The sequence below is a fragment of the Aedes aegypti genome, chromosome 2 (assembly GCF_002204515.2).
Source record: "Aedes aegypti strain LVP_AGWG chromosome 2, AaegL5.0 Primary Assembly, whole genome shotgun sequence".
Classification (NCBI taxonomy): domain Eukaryota; kingdom Metazoa; phylum Arthropoda; class Insecta; order Diptera; family Culicidae; genus Aedes; species Aedes aegypti.
This window is the reverse complement of record NC_035108.1, coordinates 257226544-257244136: the sequence shown is the minus strand read 5'-3', so window position 1 is coordinate 257244136 and position 17593 is coordinate 257226544. Positions and strand designations below refer to the sequence as shown.

Sequence of the window (17593 nt, the reverse complement as noted above, 5' to 3'; positions counted from 1 at the left end):
TTGCCATAATTTCTCGATGAATCTCTATGACAACGTTCGAAGTAATTACTAATGAAATTTCTGACGTGTTACTTATATAGATAATTGGAGGAATGAGTGCAGAAACATATGTAGAACTTCCGGAAGGGTTCTTTTTGTAGGTTTATAGAAGAATTCCTGCAAAATTTTGTTTAGGAGATCCCTGGATTATCTTTTATAACACGATTGTTTTCAAAAAAGACGAGGGTAAATCTCTAAAGTAATTTATGAGAGAATATTTTAAAGAATTCTCACAGATCCTCGAAAAAAAAATCCTAGAAGGAATGGTGAAACAATCTCTAAACCGTTCTTCAAGAAACGACAGAGGAATCTTAGAAATATTAACATTTTTTTTTAGGAAAAACTCACTGGAGGATTCCCTAAACAAATATTTGAGAGAATATTTTGAAAAACTTCTTTGCAATAATTTCTGGGTATATACCTGCTTCAATTATTTGAGGAATATTTGAAAAGACCTCCTATAAAGATTCCTTGGTAGTGTCTTAGAGGAACTCTTGGAAAAAATTCAACTAAAGTTTATCGAGGATTCTTTTGAGATCCATTGAGAGGTTACTGACGCATTCTTAGAGTAATTGCTGGTCTTATAAACATTCTAAAGTAATATTTAAAAGAATTCGAACAAGAAACTCTGAAAGAGTTCAAGGAGAAATCCGTGTATGTATTCCAGGATAAATCCCTAAAGAATCTCTGAAAGGTTTCCAGATGGAGTTGATGAATTCCTGAAGTCCCTAGAGAAATACATAGAGGAATTGTTGGATAAATTCTCTGATGAATTTCTTCAAGAATCCCTATAGGAATTCCTTAAGCATCATTGAATTATTTTGTAGAGCATTTTTTAATTAAATTATCAAATTTTACAAGCCGAATTATTTATCGGCGTGAAAAAACAAAAATCGGCGGCGAAGTGCTGATCGGCGTATGGCGCGCCGCCGATGCCTCATTCGGCGTCGGCGTAACGTAAAATGGATCGGCGGCGGCGGCGTGGCGCGGCGGCGCACAGGTCTAATCTTATACTAGGACGAGATCCCCAGTACTGAAATCCTAAGCCACAAAAATCATTACTCCGAAATTATTAGTTTAGTTTGATTCTTCTATAACAAATAGGGTAAATGATGGCTTCGACAGCACTAACTTATCGTCCTTGTTAAAATTTTTCTACGGACAAGAGCTAACTTATGATGACTGAGTTTTATTACTTTGAAATTGCATGCTTCAAAATCAACATGGCTGCTAAAATGAATGTTGGGCTACTTAGCCTTAAAGAAATTTGAAAACAACTGTGAAAGTACCGTCGTTGGGGGTGGCCAAAAATACGTAGGGGGTAAAATGAACACCCTAAGCAATTTTCACGTTTTCTTGCTTATGAAGCTGTCAGATTCTTTTTTCAATAGCTTAAAATTGATGAAGGATGTTTATGCAATGTAACAAGTTGAAATATTGTGATGGAAATAAATTTTATCAACATTATTTTAATTTTTGAAAATTTCTTTCCATAGAGTCAATGTTCCAAACATGTGGGTAAAATGAACATGCAACGGGGGTCATATGAACATACACTTGGGGGTAAAATGAACATACAATGGGGGTAATATGAACACATGCTGGGGGTAGAATGAACATGCAGTGGGGTAAAATGAACACCATTCAAATTGAACGGATTGCGGCATGATTATCGGCATCTGGTACATGATCAATGCATATCTCACAGGCATTCTGGAATCTATGGAACGTTTAGCTGCGACCATTTAGATGGCTGTCGGTTTCGGTCTTTGTATTTTCTCCGGAAAACTCTCGGCATCTGAAAAAAAAATCAGTAGTATTCGCCCTGCCATGGTGTTCATATTACCCCCATCTAGAGTGGTTCTTTTTACCCCCAAGGAATCAACAAAATCAAATCATTTGTTCTAAGAATTTATAAGATAAAAATACTTTCAATTTCCGTCTACTTATCATAAATACCTTAAAGATATGATGTGCTTCGCAGTTCAATTGGTTTTTGATGATTTTAGTCATAAAAACCTTAAAGTCCACGAGTGAAAATTTACATCATATGAGAAAACGGAGAGGCGTACTTTGGTTTTGTTTACTTTTCCAGGTTTCGACAGTTCTAGATCGCGCTAGAGTTGTCGAAATAGTTAATTAGTCTGATATTTAAGGATGGTTCTATGTTTGCATAGATTTATAGCAAAATTACCGTAAAACACAAACCTGTTCATTTTACCCCCCCCCTGTTCATTTTACCCACAGTTCCCCTACATCGGACACAGTATTAGAATTTTTATAGAGGTCAATGGGCGACCTCTGGCGATTTTTCTTTGCAAAAGCAAGTTTTCCCACACAGAAAAAATATCTGAATATTAACCAAAGCGGAATCCATAAAATCGTAGAAAATTGCTTATCGTAACCATACATCGAGCGTAAAAATGCGAGATCTGTCATGCACCCCCATATATAATTTAAAATTAAAGCATTTCCCTTGAGTTTACTTCAACCTCTATGAGGTGCTTCGAAATTTTAGCAAGAATTATCTTAATTTTACACGATTTTCGTGTGATGACGATGCATCGGTGCGAGCTTCACGGCAGCTGCCAGCCATCTTTGAAAGTGTGTCCTACTTTGCTTCGGTACGTACACAATCGGAAAGGTTTTTTTTTTCAAATTTATGATGTGCATTCGTGATTCAAAATAAAATGTGTAATGTGACACGTTTAATAGTTTGTGGCAGTGTATTTATCAGGTGAAAATGCAGAGAAACGCATATTTTGAGCGCAATTGGTGCTGTTGTACATTTACCTCCCGAGAAGTTCATCAGTCAGCATACTTTTTCTAAAACCTATGTGTCATAAAAAATTGAATAAATGATATTATGAGTAATACACGGCTTGTTTTCGTTTGAACCAGGTAAAATTTGTGCCACAAAAACTAATAAAATATGGTTGTCCTCAATGCGAAACAAAATAAGTATCGGTTGCTCCACCTTGTTATTTTTTGCGTTTCTTGATCATTATTCTGGTTCAGGGCATCATTACCCAAACGCGACGTGATTGAAATTTACACGATGATTAAATTTCACATTCACAATCAAATCAAAGCCATGTAAATTTCAATATAAGCAGAGTTTTATGCTATCTATGGCATTCCCTTCATGTGCATTAGATATAGCAGAATTTACAATGATAATAATACTGTGAGCAAATCCCATACAAACTTTGAACGTCTGGCGCTAAAATTAGTTTTCACCAATCGAGCTGAAATTTTGCACAGTTGTTATGCGGACCTAAATGCAATCCAATTTTTTCATATAACCGTGTCCCAGGCTAGTGCCCACCTTACCAGTTTTCGAATTTCTCTCATGGATTTGGTTCAAATTAAAATTAACGCACTTAAGTTTTTTTATATTTTATTTCGATATTCTTTTAAAGTTGCATTTATCTACATAAATATTGATAAAAAAAAGAGTTTTACTCCAAAGAAAATGGAAAATCAATTAGTATTGAAAAAAAAAAAATAGTGACAAAAAAAGTGGCCTACTTTCCTTTTTGGTCCCAGAAAAGATTAATTAAGAGAAATAAAAAGCAATTTAGTACGATTTTGACGAATATGGCGAGTGCAGTGCAATGCAAACATCATTTTTTGTACAACAAAGAAACAAGTTTTCAATAGTTTGTATATTGTTCGAGTGAGATGAAGGATAGGAGTATTATTTTGAGTGAAAAAAATGGCGGTTATTTTGGATTTCGACGCCATCTTGGTTTTATGTAGTAGAATGAGTTTTCATTTTGTTAGCATTCAACATGTTGAATATTAATGCTACCATTACTTTTATTCTTTTTCCTGACGTTACGTCCCTACTGGAACGAAGCCAGCCCATCAGCTTAACTAGCTTATCAAATAGGATTTTTTAACGCTTATTTGAATGATTGTTCTGCATACCTTCGAGTTGAAAAATAGCATTACTTCTTTCATTTATTTGGTCTAAACCATTGATAGAAATTAACAATCAGTTGAACAGCTGAGATAAGATAAGAAAGAAAGAATCTGATTGTTTTTTAACGGAGGCCTCATAATTCAACATGATGAGCGCTAAGACGGTAAAAAATTATTCAACTGCTAAAATCTAAGATATTGTCGAAATCCAAGATGGGCGCGAGATTTATCAACCTCAAAATGATACATCTGCATTTTGGCATTACGTCCACATTAGAAAAAAGCCTTCTTTTCCTTTTCAATTTCGCTATTTCTCACATGTTGAGCGGTAGTAAAAACAATACTTTATGGTTCGGAAAATCAAAGTATTTTTTTTTTGCGCGTTTGGCAATGATTTTCGTTAAAACTACAGATATTGCCACAAGACTTACTAATGTCCCAACGCGCAACTTATAAACTTCATTCAATGACAAAAATGCATATAGTTAAAAAAAAATTGTTTATTTCAATCAATGTTTTTGGACAGTTTTCATTCATTGGATTTATTTATTAATTATTCCTGAATTCAAAGATATGTCGAAGAATTATTTTGGTATGAAAAATCGCATTATATAAGAAAATTACAATTTAATAACCTGTATTTATAACTAATAAAGCTGAGTATCAGGCTCGGTTCCGGTAGGGACGTAACGACAGGAAAATGAAGAATAATAAGAAGAAGAGTAAACGTAACCTTGTTTTTCTTGGTAGCCTCTAAATTCGACATACTGAGTGCTATCAAGGTGAAAAATTCATTCTACTACTTAAAATCAAGACGGCGTCGAAATCCAAGATGGCCGCCAGGTTTTATCACTCAAAATAATATTCTTATTCTTCACTCGACTCGAATAAAACACCAACGATTGAAAAATTGTTTCTTTGTAGTACAAAAAATGATGTTTGCATTGATTGTACTTGCCATGTACGTCAAAATCGTAGAACATGATTTAGAAAATCGTTCATTTCATAGGGTAAATACCATTGTTCACCTAGTTTCTGTAGCCTATTTTACGCAATTTTTCCTCAGCTTCTGATGGTGATCTCAGAATTAAAAACTAGCGGTGAGCTAATTGTGAAAAAAAAAAAACGATTTTTCTAACAGAATTGAAGATGGCGGCCAAATTAAAAATGACCGCCAAACTTTTTTTTAACTTCAAATGAATGCTATATCCTTTTTCTATACGATGCCACTAAGTTTGCTATGTGTTTCAAGGGAAATATGAGACATATCACGTGAAGAAATATTCAAGATTTATAAAAAAATGGGCTTTTTCGCAAACTGTTTAGCTAGCTGGTGTGCGAGGGGTCGACCAATTTGAGAAAACCGAAAGGACCACCCTTATGTTTTATCGAAACTAGCGATCAGTGACATAAAATTTGAATTCTAACGATGGGTGCCGATTGTGGCCTGGTTTCAGCGAGAATTGCTCAATAATAAGTGAAGTATAAAAGTCGCATTCAAAAACGAGTGTGTCGCGTGCTTAAATCGGTATTTTTGGAAAAGCTGTCAAATCAGCTCCTTCTTCAGCACTACATTTTTGGCTTCACTCGAGTTGTTCGTGGATGACAGCCATTTCAGTCCTGTGGAAAAAAACGGGAGTGGGTTATCTTTTACCTTCTAACCATCTTTGGTTTCACCGACTATCGTTTCCCCGATTGTCATTTCACCACACGCTAGTCTCTGAATGATCCTTTTCTACGATGGAGATATTTAGTCATTGTCTAACTACATATTGTCAAATATGCCAAGAACGATAAAACTCGAAATAATCATCAATCAAATATTCATATGAGACGACCGGTAAGTTTACCATCTTGAAATGTATAAAATTATGACAAATATTAGTATCAAAAAACATTTCTGAGAAATGGACTGTTCGGTGAAACGGGGTGATTGTGCAATTTACATTCGGGGCACTGAAGTTCGGGGGGAAACTGCAGGGAAAAGTGCACAACCATTTTTAACCTTTTTCCAATGTCAAGCTTTTTATATGGAGCTCTATAAAGTTTATATGGATGGAGACGTGTCGAAACTCCCAACCCTCTCCCAAATAGCATACTCAATGGACAACCACTAAGACCTTTCTAACCGTCAATTAAACTAGTTGAATTACCAATTTTGTACTGAATAGAAAACATTACGGCAAAAAATATGGCATTTTTCGATGCAAAATCATGTTTTTTTTGCTGAAAATCTAAGTAACAATGAGGTTTTAACAAAATGTTCAATTAACTTATGGTCAAACAAATTTTATTTTTTTTCGTTAAAATGGATTAAACCACCTACACTCCCGTGTGAAACTGTGGGTTCACCGAAAAAAATACAAAAGTGTTTTGTGCATAACTTTGTGATTACACGTCCAATTAAAATATTCTAAGGCGCATTCGAAAGACAACTTCGTAAGTATTTTTCTAATAACGGGTTTCGAATTTTGTACTCTATATTTTTACTTAAAGTAGCGACATATTTTATAAAACACACTGGAAAATCATGGCTAATTTCCTCAGCATTGGATCGATCAAAATTTTAAATCAATGTTCCATTAGAATCGTAATCTTATATTCTTTGAAGTGCACTCACGAAGTTTTGGTGAAAAAATCTGAAAACTATTCAAAATCAATGCAACAGTCATTCAAGTCATCGAGCAAAAGTGTGGTATCACCTGAGCCGCAGGCAAATCATTTTTGACAATATCTCTACCATTTCTCAACGGATTTCAATAGTTCATAGTCTTTTCAAACACAAATAATGGCGCGTACATGATTGGTTTTAGAGTTAGCATTTCGTGTTTTTGGTAAGTTCAGGTGAACCCAAACTTTTGCACGATACACCATACTGAGGGGCGAACCCAATTTTTTGCACGATGATTTGAACGACTGTTTCATTGATTTTGAATAGCTTCCAGATTTTTTCGCCAAAATTTTGTGAGTGCTCTTCAAAGAATATAAGATTACGATTCTAATGAATCATTGATTTAGAATTTTGGTCGATCCAATGCTTAGGAAATTAGCCATGTTTTTCAATATGTTTTTTGAGAAGTAACACAACCTCAAAAAAAAATGTAGTTTATAAAATTCTAGAAATATTTTTGGAAAAATACGAAGTAAGAACAACTCTTTGCCTTTCGAATGCGCCATAGAGCATTTCAATTGAACGTGCAATCACAGAGATATGGACAAAACACTTTTATATGTTTTAGGGGGTTAACCCAAACTTTTGCACTAGAATTTATATCTTTATATTTGTGACCCAAAATTTTAAAAACTATGAAGAGAGGATAATATGATTTGGAATCAGAAATTTTGATTTTAAGAACATTCGAAAAATAAGCCGCACCCTACCCTACACAGGCCTCCACCAGATTGACGACGATTGAGTTAAGTTGAATGAATGGACAAACGTATATCGACGTTCGCGTTCACCAAACCACAAGCAGCAATGCAAACAATAAAAAACAACGTGCAATTGTGACGAACTTAACCTAGAAAGATGTGTAATCAATTTACACATCATCGATCGTGTCGAAGGCAGCTGCATTTGACACAGATTGGAGGGATTTCTTGGCCGCGCGCGAATCATCGCGAGGAGTTGCTGTTTTCTGCTGCAGGTTGTCAAAGGCTGACGATAATGATGGTGTATGGTGAAACGGATTTCGATGTGGAATTACTGTCAAGATGGAGGCGTGTGCAGGAGTTTTTTTTCGAGTCAAATTGAAGATAAATGGTATGATTGGACAGTTATTACTCACTTTAGGAGGTCGATAGCTCTGCGTTTTTTTTTTTTCATTGTGGAGTTCATCCTTGCCAGACTATGATTGGAGCTTATACATTAATTTAGCGAGGTTGGAGAAAATAGATGCAAACGACCGTATCTATAACCAAGAAAATTTAATGAAATATCACTTTTGCAGATTAAGCTTCAGTTCAGATCAGAAACTGCAGAAAGAGCAGTAATATTAAACCAATCCATTTTATTAAAATTGTACTATTTAGATTTTTTTGTGTCTCTTCATATTCTAAATTTTATTTTGAATCCTCTGCAGTGCTTTCTTCCTGGTATTATACCAGCTAGTCCATAATCTTCCATTTTCACAAGTATGAAGAAAAAATATCATTTTTTTGCAATCTACTACAGATGATAAGTAGGGCAATTCGCCTAATGTTGAACAGCTAAAAACGTCGCCTATTGTTGAACAGCCCGTGTATTCCTTATGGCGTGTTCAACAATTAGCGAGCATTTTGACCGTTCAACAATTGGCGAATTACCCTAGGCTGCGTCCTTTGGCGATCTAACCTTATTTGGAAGAAAAAACTTGAAGTCACAAAGAATTGTTTCAATAAACCCTCTTAGATTTAATAAATACCTGCAAACATAAATCGTTGGTATTTGTACACCTTCAACTGAGTATCAATTGTCGTACCTAGAATGAAAAGAGATTTTTATATTTTGATTATTATTTCAATTAGAATATGTTGTTATTTAGGTTTTTTTTTATCACACTTATTGAAATGCAAAAATAAATCGAAACCACACATCATATCAAAAGCACAAATCTGAAGAACCAGAAGACAAACCAATAAAATAGCAGAATTTAGTGTTATCAGGTTCTCTAGATTTAAGCTCTTCAAAACTTGAGGTTTGGTTTCGATTTATTTTTACCTTAAAAAAGATTAAAAATCGATTTAAAATTGAATATTGTACGCTGTTTCCAGTAATCAAATACAGAGCTCCTACAAAATAACTGGGTTAGGACAATTTTCTTATCAACAGCAATATTTTTAAACACTAAACAGGCGTAAAAAATTATAATTAACAATTTTCTCGCCAATTTCAGGTCTCATGTCCAGCACCTGCGGGTAATCGTTTTACGCAAAAGTGAAACCGAAACCAATATTGCTCGCCACACAACAGTTCGTCCAGCCCATGCTGCCGGTGAACCGCAGAGCTTACTTACGAAACTGTAGGAAGCTGAAATCACTCTTTCCGTCACAGCACAGTCCCGGGCTAGCACGACACCGACACGGAAGATTAGGTCCACACTCTAGGGAGGCGTGGTGAAATCGATAGTGGTGGCTAAAGGCGGAAAATCGAATCTACTCACGTGCCACCACTGACTGGCTGCCAGCATTTTAAACTGCATCCGAGCCCTTTGCACGTTTCCCGATCAGATGGAGGAAAATTATACAGATTTTTTTTTCTTTTATATAATTTTTCATATCACCAATAGTTTTAAAGTAAAAAAAAAATGTGTCAAATTTGCACCAAATAAAACAAAACTATTACCTTTAAGGATTATAACAAGATTATTATAGAATGTGTTTCAAAAATGTTACAAAATAACAAAATTATAGCGAATTATGTTACTTTTATAAATTCAGGTGTTATTTGTATTTGTATTTCTAAATTACATCAACATCAGTTATTTTCAACAGTTGTTGATAGAAATGTGTTATCATCTTATTATGTGATTCTACTCGGATTTCTTTTACTACATATGCCGGAGAACCACCGGAATAGCTTTGGGGCTAGAAAATGCACTGCAATTTTGTCCCCTCTGCTCTAGACTGGATGCAGTACTGAGAATAACTTTTTGCGTGTAAGGAAGTCACGATAATGTCAACCTATAGGCGCTGTAGGCGACCCAAACGGAAGACATTTCCAGTAGCTCAGTCATGTGACCGCGAGTGCTGTTGCGAGTAAAACAACGGAGTTCCGTGTCACATAGTGCAGTTTTAAAAGCGTCGGTCTAAGTAATTGCCCGGATGGATGTCAACAGGTTGAATGAAGTTTAACATCGTTCAAATGGTTGCAAGGGTGACACGCAGGACGTAAATAGGATGTTATGCATTAGTGGCTACACAGCATTTGTTTAGCATAGAGCTATTAAAGTTTTTCAAACTCGGAACTTTGAAGCTTGTAAGCTTGAAAGTAGGATCAGAAACTTCTAAACCCATTTTCGCACTGTCTTTTTTTACTGGGAACACTGACTTGCAATTCAGGGCAGAGTGTTCAAAGAAGTCATTAGATAACCTTAAATAGGCTTAAAACTAAAAACTTTGTATTACTTGACTAAATGATCCTGTTTGTGAATTACCGTTTTTCGCAAGGTACTGAAAAGTAGTTCTTGGATAACCTTAAACATACATTGTACTCAAATCTTGGTAGAATATAATTAAATTAACCACTATGGATATCAACTTCGTTCATAATCTTCGGAAAGAGTTGCGCTTGTAGATCTGAAAACCTGTATAAAGAAGAGTTAATGGATAACATAAATAAGTTGGTTGACTAAATACATGAAAAATTATGAGCCTAGTTATATTAACAGAAAAGATTGTGTGGGGTATCATAAAAGCTTACTTTCATATAACTCAAAATCATATACATCGCTCATACAAACATCTGCCTCATAATAACCGGGGAATCCAATCAGGCACATAATAAGCTGCCACCCATTTTAACGGTTCATTCCGCATCGTCATCGTCGAAAGCTTTACTTTTCCGCACTCCATACCAGAGAGGGCACAATGGAAATTAATAATCACATCGAATTGAAAAACTACACCCAATGAATTAAAATCACACATGTTGATGACCGTTAATTGTCAGTAAAAGTCGAGCCCTAATTGTACGACGGGTCTGGTTGGATGTCCGACTGAATGGTGTATCGCACATTCACAAGCTGGTAAACACGAACGGGAACATTGTCCGCCGTCGATCGGTCGCTTAAGACACTGAACAGGTCTCCAGCCACGAAGGAAAAGCAGTCAGCCGAAAAATCGGAACAAACAGCATAAACGCTATGCGCAGTACTGCACGTCTGAAGAAGTTGCATTTGGAAGGTACCATACCACCAAAACGGTTTGTGGCACTACTTTCTGGTGGCTGAACAACTAAATAATTCGTCAATGAGTGCAGGAAATTGGAAACAATCACTTTTTGATGATAATCGGAGTTTGGAACGTTTTGGCTTGTTTCTGAACAAATTGAAGCGCCAGCAATTGCTACTATTATATTATTATTTTTAAACAACATCTAACCTTATTTTACACCAAACACTAATAAAAAAATGAAACATCTAACCTTATTTTACACCAAGCAGTGCCAGATTTGGGCTTCGGGAGGCCCAGGTCAGATGTCTTCAAGGGGGCCCTTGGCACAAAATGAGCCGAAAACGCTACACGGGAAAAATGAAGTACTCAAAAGTGAGTTCATTCCACTCAATTCGGGGGGTTCGTGCGTTAACCTAATTTCGAGTTGATGGGGTAAAACTTGTTTTCATTTGCAGCCATGCGATAAAAAATACCTTCTGGCTAAGTTTTTTTTCACTCAACCGGTAGATCAAGTAACTCCACTTCCAGAACTATGCCATTTACTCAAATTTGAGGTAACGCACAAAGGTTCGGTTTTTGGGCTGTTTTGCTCTTCGTTCTCTGACAACAATAGAAGAAGCAAATGAAATAGGGAGAGATAAATAACTCAAAATTAAAGTTAAAAAATATTCAAATATGGGTTTTCCGTGTAAGCATTGTAAAGTTCAGTTTTAACTAATACATTATGAGTTTGAATTGGGACTGAATCATTCTCAATCCAGGTTAAAAGGAAAGATTCATAAGTTGGAATCATGACTAGAAGATTTCTTGAGATTTGAAATAACAATGGCCAAGAGTTAAAAAAAATGAATATATTTTTTTTAGATATCAGGGGCACTTTTAATTCAACTTAGAAATATTGTCGAAAAATTTGCACATACATGGTTAACTGACAAGTTCCAGAAGCAGCTACCTGGGCCTACTCCAAGGCTCATATTCAAGTCTCTTGCCTTACAATTTTTATGATAAAGATATACACAACTGTTTGGAAAACAATGCACATTTCGACAAATTGCAAATTCTAAGCTTTCAGTAACAATGGCAATAAGTAAACAACATTAAAAAAAATGGCCCGCAAACAGGAAGAGTGCAGCGGAATAAGATAACATCGAATTTCCTGTAAAATGATGCGTTTGATAAAATAGTAATTTCAGTAATCTGATAGTAAAATCATGAATATGTGTGAATTACCTTCGTCAACTTTCATAGTTTTTTTTCAAGATCGTTTCAGGGCATATAGCACTATAATTTTGGCAGGTTAATTATGTCGGGAAGATTAAAGATATTTATATGACCTTAATGGTTTTGGTTCGTGGATAGAAAGATTTTAATTGAAATTGAAAGATTCAGATAAAATCGTAGAGAGTTAACCACTTACAAAATATTATATGTAGAATAATCTCATTTCAAAAAATCTCTATTGGAAATCGTATCGGATTTGGATATGAAAAATATGATTCATTAGGTAATGTTTCACGTTTTTTTCAATTCTTGGGTGGCTCGGGGCATTACCCCCTTGGCAACCCCCCCCACAAAATCCGGGCCTGACACCAAGCACTAATAATACAATGAAACAACTATTTGCGTGATTGGTCGAGGGTAAGTAAATAGAATCTATACGTAAATGGATTTTATTTTATGTGAAAGGAATTTTCAAAATTAAATTTGTACGAAATTTTATGGATTGATGTCAAATTTACTAAAAATGAAACTTTTGTGACAGCTAAGCTATGTATTAATTGTGTTCTAGGTCACCCACGAACTCCGTGGGAAACAGACCTTCAGATCTACAAGCGCTGCCGGTTATCTTGGTTATTAACATCACTTATACCCAAACAGTCTCATAAGGTTAAATTTCAATATGTTTTAAATTCAATAACCAAGATACAGATCGTTAGATATTCAGGCGTAACCAGTGGTCTTTCGGAGCATTATCAATAAAATTGATACCCGTAAGGTTCAATTTAGTTATATTTACCTAGATTTGAGTACATTTCATATAATCAATAAGCGAAATTACTACACAGTGCCTTATTTTGTTATATTCTACCAAGATTTGATTACAATGACTTTTTAAGATAATCTAAGAAATACTTGGAATAAGATCTGTAGGTGCAAATAATGACCTTTTAGAACCTTACGAACAAGAAAACTACTACTAATTCTCCAGCGTCTTCTTGGCGTAATGGGAAGACGCCTTGTCCGGCGTACTTCCCATCCGCATGATGCTCCTTTAAGAACGGCAGAAGAATTTTCTCAAGACCGCTCTGGGAAACCTGGTTTCGGTAAACTGACGAGCATGTTTTCGTATCGAGAGTGGTCTATCGTAGACTTTTTTCCACGATGACCATGCGTTTCGTAAAACCGTACTATACGCTCGCGGAGGGCTTGCTGTTTCGACGCCATCTTCGATTGAATTGACAGCACCCGAGCGAAAAGTAACATGCCACCCATATTTAGGAAGTCCAGAGCGCAATTTCCTTGGAGAGAACAAAAAATACGCTCTTTACTTTAATTACAAAAGATATTGAAATACCTTTTTTACTGAACACCCATTAAAATCGCGCCTCTTGATGGCTGATTGCTACTCGACGAGATTTTAAATGTTGATTCTACTAGGGTAAATCGGGATTATACGCCCAATTTCATTTTCAAGGGATTGAGGCTTCTCTAACATGTAAATATGATTAATATGATTACATATCTTAAATATTCACGAAAAAAATGATGTTGCAAATATTAGATCTTTGAGAAGTATGAAAAACCAATAGATATTTCAAAAATATCGAAAAACAGCTTTTTGGCGTGAAATTTCTAAACCGATAAACAAGCCTCGTTGTAAATGAAGCCCTTCCCTTACTATTGTACTTATTACCAAAACTTTTACCGGAAGACGACTGCTAATGGACCCTTTTAAGCTTAGCTAGTGGTGAAATTTCTCTTGGACCATTTGTATAACGCTGTGGAACATTTTTCTATGGGAGAGGCATATTGCCCGGTTTGTTTTGAAACGTCTAAATTTAAACCATTTACAAAAATCGTCTTGTAGAGGAAGACGGGGTACGACCGCCCGCCTAAGCGATTTAATTCACATGTCAAAATCAAGAATCAATAAATACGTTTTCGACGCAGCGTTTCGTTTTTTGAAGCCTTGGGCATGATCGAAAAATATCACAGGTGTTGTATTTGTAAAAAAAATATTGTTTCTTGAAGCTTCAAAAAATGATTTCTTATCACGATTATTTTTAGCGACGGGGTAAAACCTCCCACCCACGGGGTAAAAGCGACCACCTCGATTTTCGTTCACAATTTTGCGAAAAAATATATCAGTTCCCTGTTATTCTAAAAAGGATATTGTTCTATGAATTCTCTATTGGATTTTTTTAGGGTTAATTAGTTTAAAAAACTTAGATATATACTTATCATTACCTTAAAACACCCATATTTTGGAAAAATATGCAGATTTGGTGTGTAATTGATTTTATTTTACTTGAATAGTAATGTTCAACCTTGACATCAAAAACGATAGAAGTAATGCATTTGCTACTGCGATGGAGCGGTTTTTCCTTAAGGAGGGCGCATTATACCTGTTTACCCTAAGTGTTTTGAAAATAGAAACTTTAGAGACATCTTGCCAAAAAAAAACGATACCAACAATGGGAACCAACAAAATGAAAAGAGTGCTAACTATTTTAGAAACTATTTTAGAAAAATTCCCCGTGATATTACGACAGATATTTCTTTTTGTATTACTGTATGTATATTTTCCATTTTTCTTCTCTAGCAATAAATTTAGGTATATGCAGAAAATTCGAAAATTTGCTTCCGATAATACTCTTCGGAGTCTTCAGGAGTTTGTTTTGTGATTTTTACGAACTTCCTAAGAAGTTTCGTTTAAGATACTTTCAGGATTTACCTTGGAACTATTCTAAGGATAACCACAGAAGTTACCCCAGAGACTCCACCAGTAAGACTAGAAAATGTTCTTTCTAGAAATTTCCAACAGAGTCCTAAGTTCACTAGGAATTGATCCAATGATTCTACCATCATTTTCTCAAGACTTCCTTAATTCCCGTTTTTTAAATCTTCAAGAATTCAATCAGTTTTTATTCCAGGGGGGTTTTCAGATTTCCTTCAAGTTTTTATTCAGGATTTTTTTGATTCAAACTAGAAATTTCCATAAGAATACCGTCAGGAATTACTCCAGAGATTCTGATTCTTTATATTCTAATTGAAAAATGTTAAAACAAAATTTCAGATTCTATTGGTGTTTTTTTCTCAAAAATCCTGAATCCTGGAGATTCTCTGAAACAATTCCTGGACTTTTGAAGAAATCTTGACGGATTTCATAAATAAAATGCTTAGATAACACAGCAGAACAAGTTTTTGTAGCAAGCACTGAATTACAATTATCTACACAATTTGCGGTCACTGAATCCATTGCCGTATTCAAAAATGTCACAGCACATCTGGTTTTTGAGATACTGATTATAAAAATGCACTATTTAGACAATTCAGTCAACTTGCATGCAAGTTAACCAGCTTGTATGCTGATTGATGTCCTTCATTTGCTATAGGAATCAGTTTTAGGTGCTAAAGAATACGAATCAACGAAATTTGTAATGCTTTTGTTTTTAAAAAGTACTTTTTGTTGGTTTTGGGAAATGCAGTGTACCTGTCCATATAAAAAAAAACATATATAAAAAAACAAGTAAATCCAGAATTTTCTGCAACTTTTACGACCTTTAGCACAAAATTGTGATTTCCTGGAACATTTCTAAGGGCGGAAACGGATTCAGCATCCCCAAATTTGCAAGAGTAACATAATTTGATCTTTTAGAAAATTGAAAATGACATTTTTCTTCTGTTGACTAATTGAAGGAAAAAAAATCAATCAAATCTCTAGATAATATCCTGCAGGAATTCTTTGAAAATCTTCGCATTGAATATCTGACGAAATTTTCGTAGGACCGATCGTTCCTAAGAAAATTTCGTCAGATATTCAATGCGAAGGAATCAAAGTAATATTAATTGTAGTATTAGCTTGGGGTGAAACCATGACTAAACTTGCAAGTCATTAGGATGTTACTTAAAAATACTCGAGAAATTGTTTGGAAAAACTTCAGGAGTAATATTTGGAAGAAACGTTGGAAAAAATTGTAGAGAAGTTTCTGGAGGAGCTTCATGAGCATTCTTAGAATTTATTGAAGAGCTCATGGAAGAGTATTAAATATATTTTCTCGGAGCAATTCGTATAGATGAATTATTGAATTATTTATTTATTTATTTATTTATTTATTTATTTATTCAGTATTATTCATGTAACATAAGGCTACGGCCTTTTTTATCGTTACACCTAGTGATTCAATTGCTTCAATTATGCTTTCATATTTATTGAGCTATCCCACAATTTTACCAATTTATAATGTCAAATACTGCATAAGGTCTCTGTTAAAGCTAGATATGGACACACTAGATTTAATACTAAGGGGTAATTGGTCCCAATACGCAACGCCTCGTGCAAACAGCGATGGGCTATAATAGGCAGACTGATGTTGAGGTATAAGAACATTTCTATTTCTGTCACTTCGCATTGGTTGTAACTTAACAAACAAATAATCTGGTTTTCTCAACTTCATTAATTTGAACAGTGTAACGCATGATCTATACCTATAAAAATTAGAAAAATTACAACCAATTAATTCTTTTTGTAAATGAGATACTCTGGAAAATCTTGTTAGGTTAAAAATATACCGAACGCATGCGTTCAAAGCAAGTCGCAACTTATCAACTGAAGACCATGAAGCATTTGAATAAATAAAATCACCATAGATAAAATGAGGGAAGATTAAAGCCTTAAATAGTTTCAGTTTGGTCGATTTATCGAAATGTTTGGTTGTCAAAGACAATGTTTTCAAACTACCATAAATTTTTCTACATTGAGCACATATTTGATCATCCCAATTTAAATTCGAATTGAATATTATGCCCAGATTATTCACACTATTAACATAATTTAATTTTTCACCATTAAGATATAAATTAGGCATAGTATTCAAGCTTCTTCCCCTGCTTATCAAAATGGCTTTAGTTTTCGACGAATTTATAGGCAGCAGATTCCGTGTGGATTATTATTGAATTATTGAAGGAATTCATATAAAAATGCCTGGAAGGACAACTTCAAAAGTTGGCGTAGAAGTTCTTGTACGTCCTGAAAAAAAATTTATTAACTTTTTTCTTCTAAAAATGTCGGAATTTATTGGAAGAATACCTGTACAAATCTTTGGAAGATCTGGTGATAAATGGAAAAATAATTCGAAAAATATCTGAAGGAAAAACTAAATAAGCATTCGGGATAATTTTCACAGTGATCCTTGTAGGAACTACAGAAGGTGGACGCGTTGGAGTTATCAAGGATTCCCGGGAGCTAATTATCAGGAAATTTCTTTATGTATTATTTGAGACACCGCTGGAATATTCCAAGTCTCCCAGTTGATGAATCGCTAGAAGAATTTCTGGATGGATCTCTGGAGGAGCCCTGAAAGTATGCCAGAAGTAATCTTTGTAAAAATCACTAGAATAATTCCTTAAATTTTTCCTAAGGCAATCTGAGAAGAAATTCGTGACGAACCTGTGGAATAGTCGCGTAATAGTCTCTGAGGGTTTTTTTTTCTAAAACTTCTATAAATTGAGCAGCAGAACTCAATGCAAGCAG

At 34.8% G+C, this 17593-nt stretch overlaps 1 protein-coding gene across 1 annotated transcript in view; it reads right to left on the bottom strand.

The window, feature by feature from the left end:
* The window catches only part of LOC5565618 (rho GTPase-activating protein conundrum), a 354294-nt gene that overhangs the window by 170891 nt on the left and 165810 nt on the right, over positions 1–17593 (bottom strand). Inside the window, 1 exon segment of the mRNA XM_021844844.1 lies at positions 8370–8426. The gene's annotated coding sequence lies outside the window, so the exon portion shown is untranslated.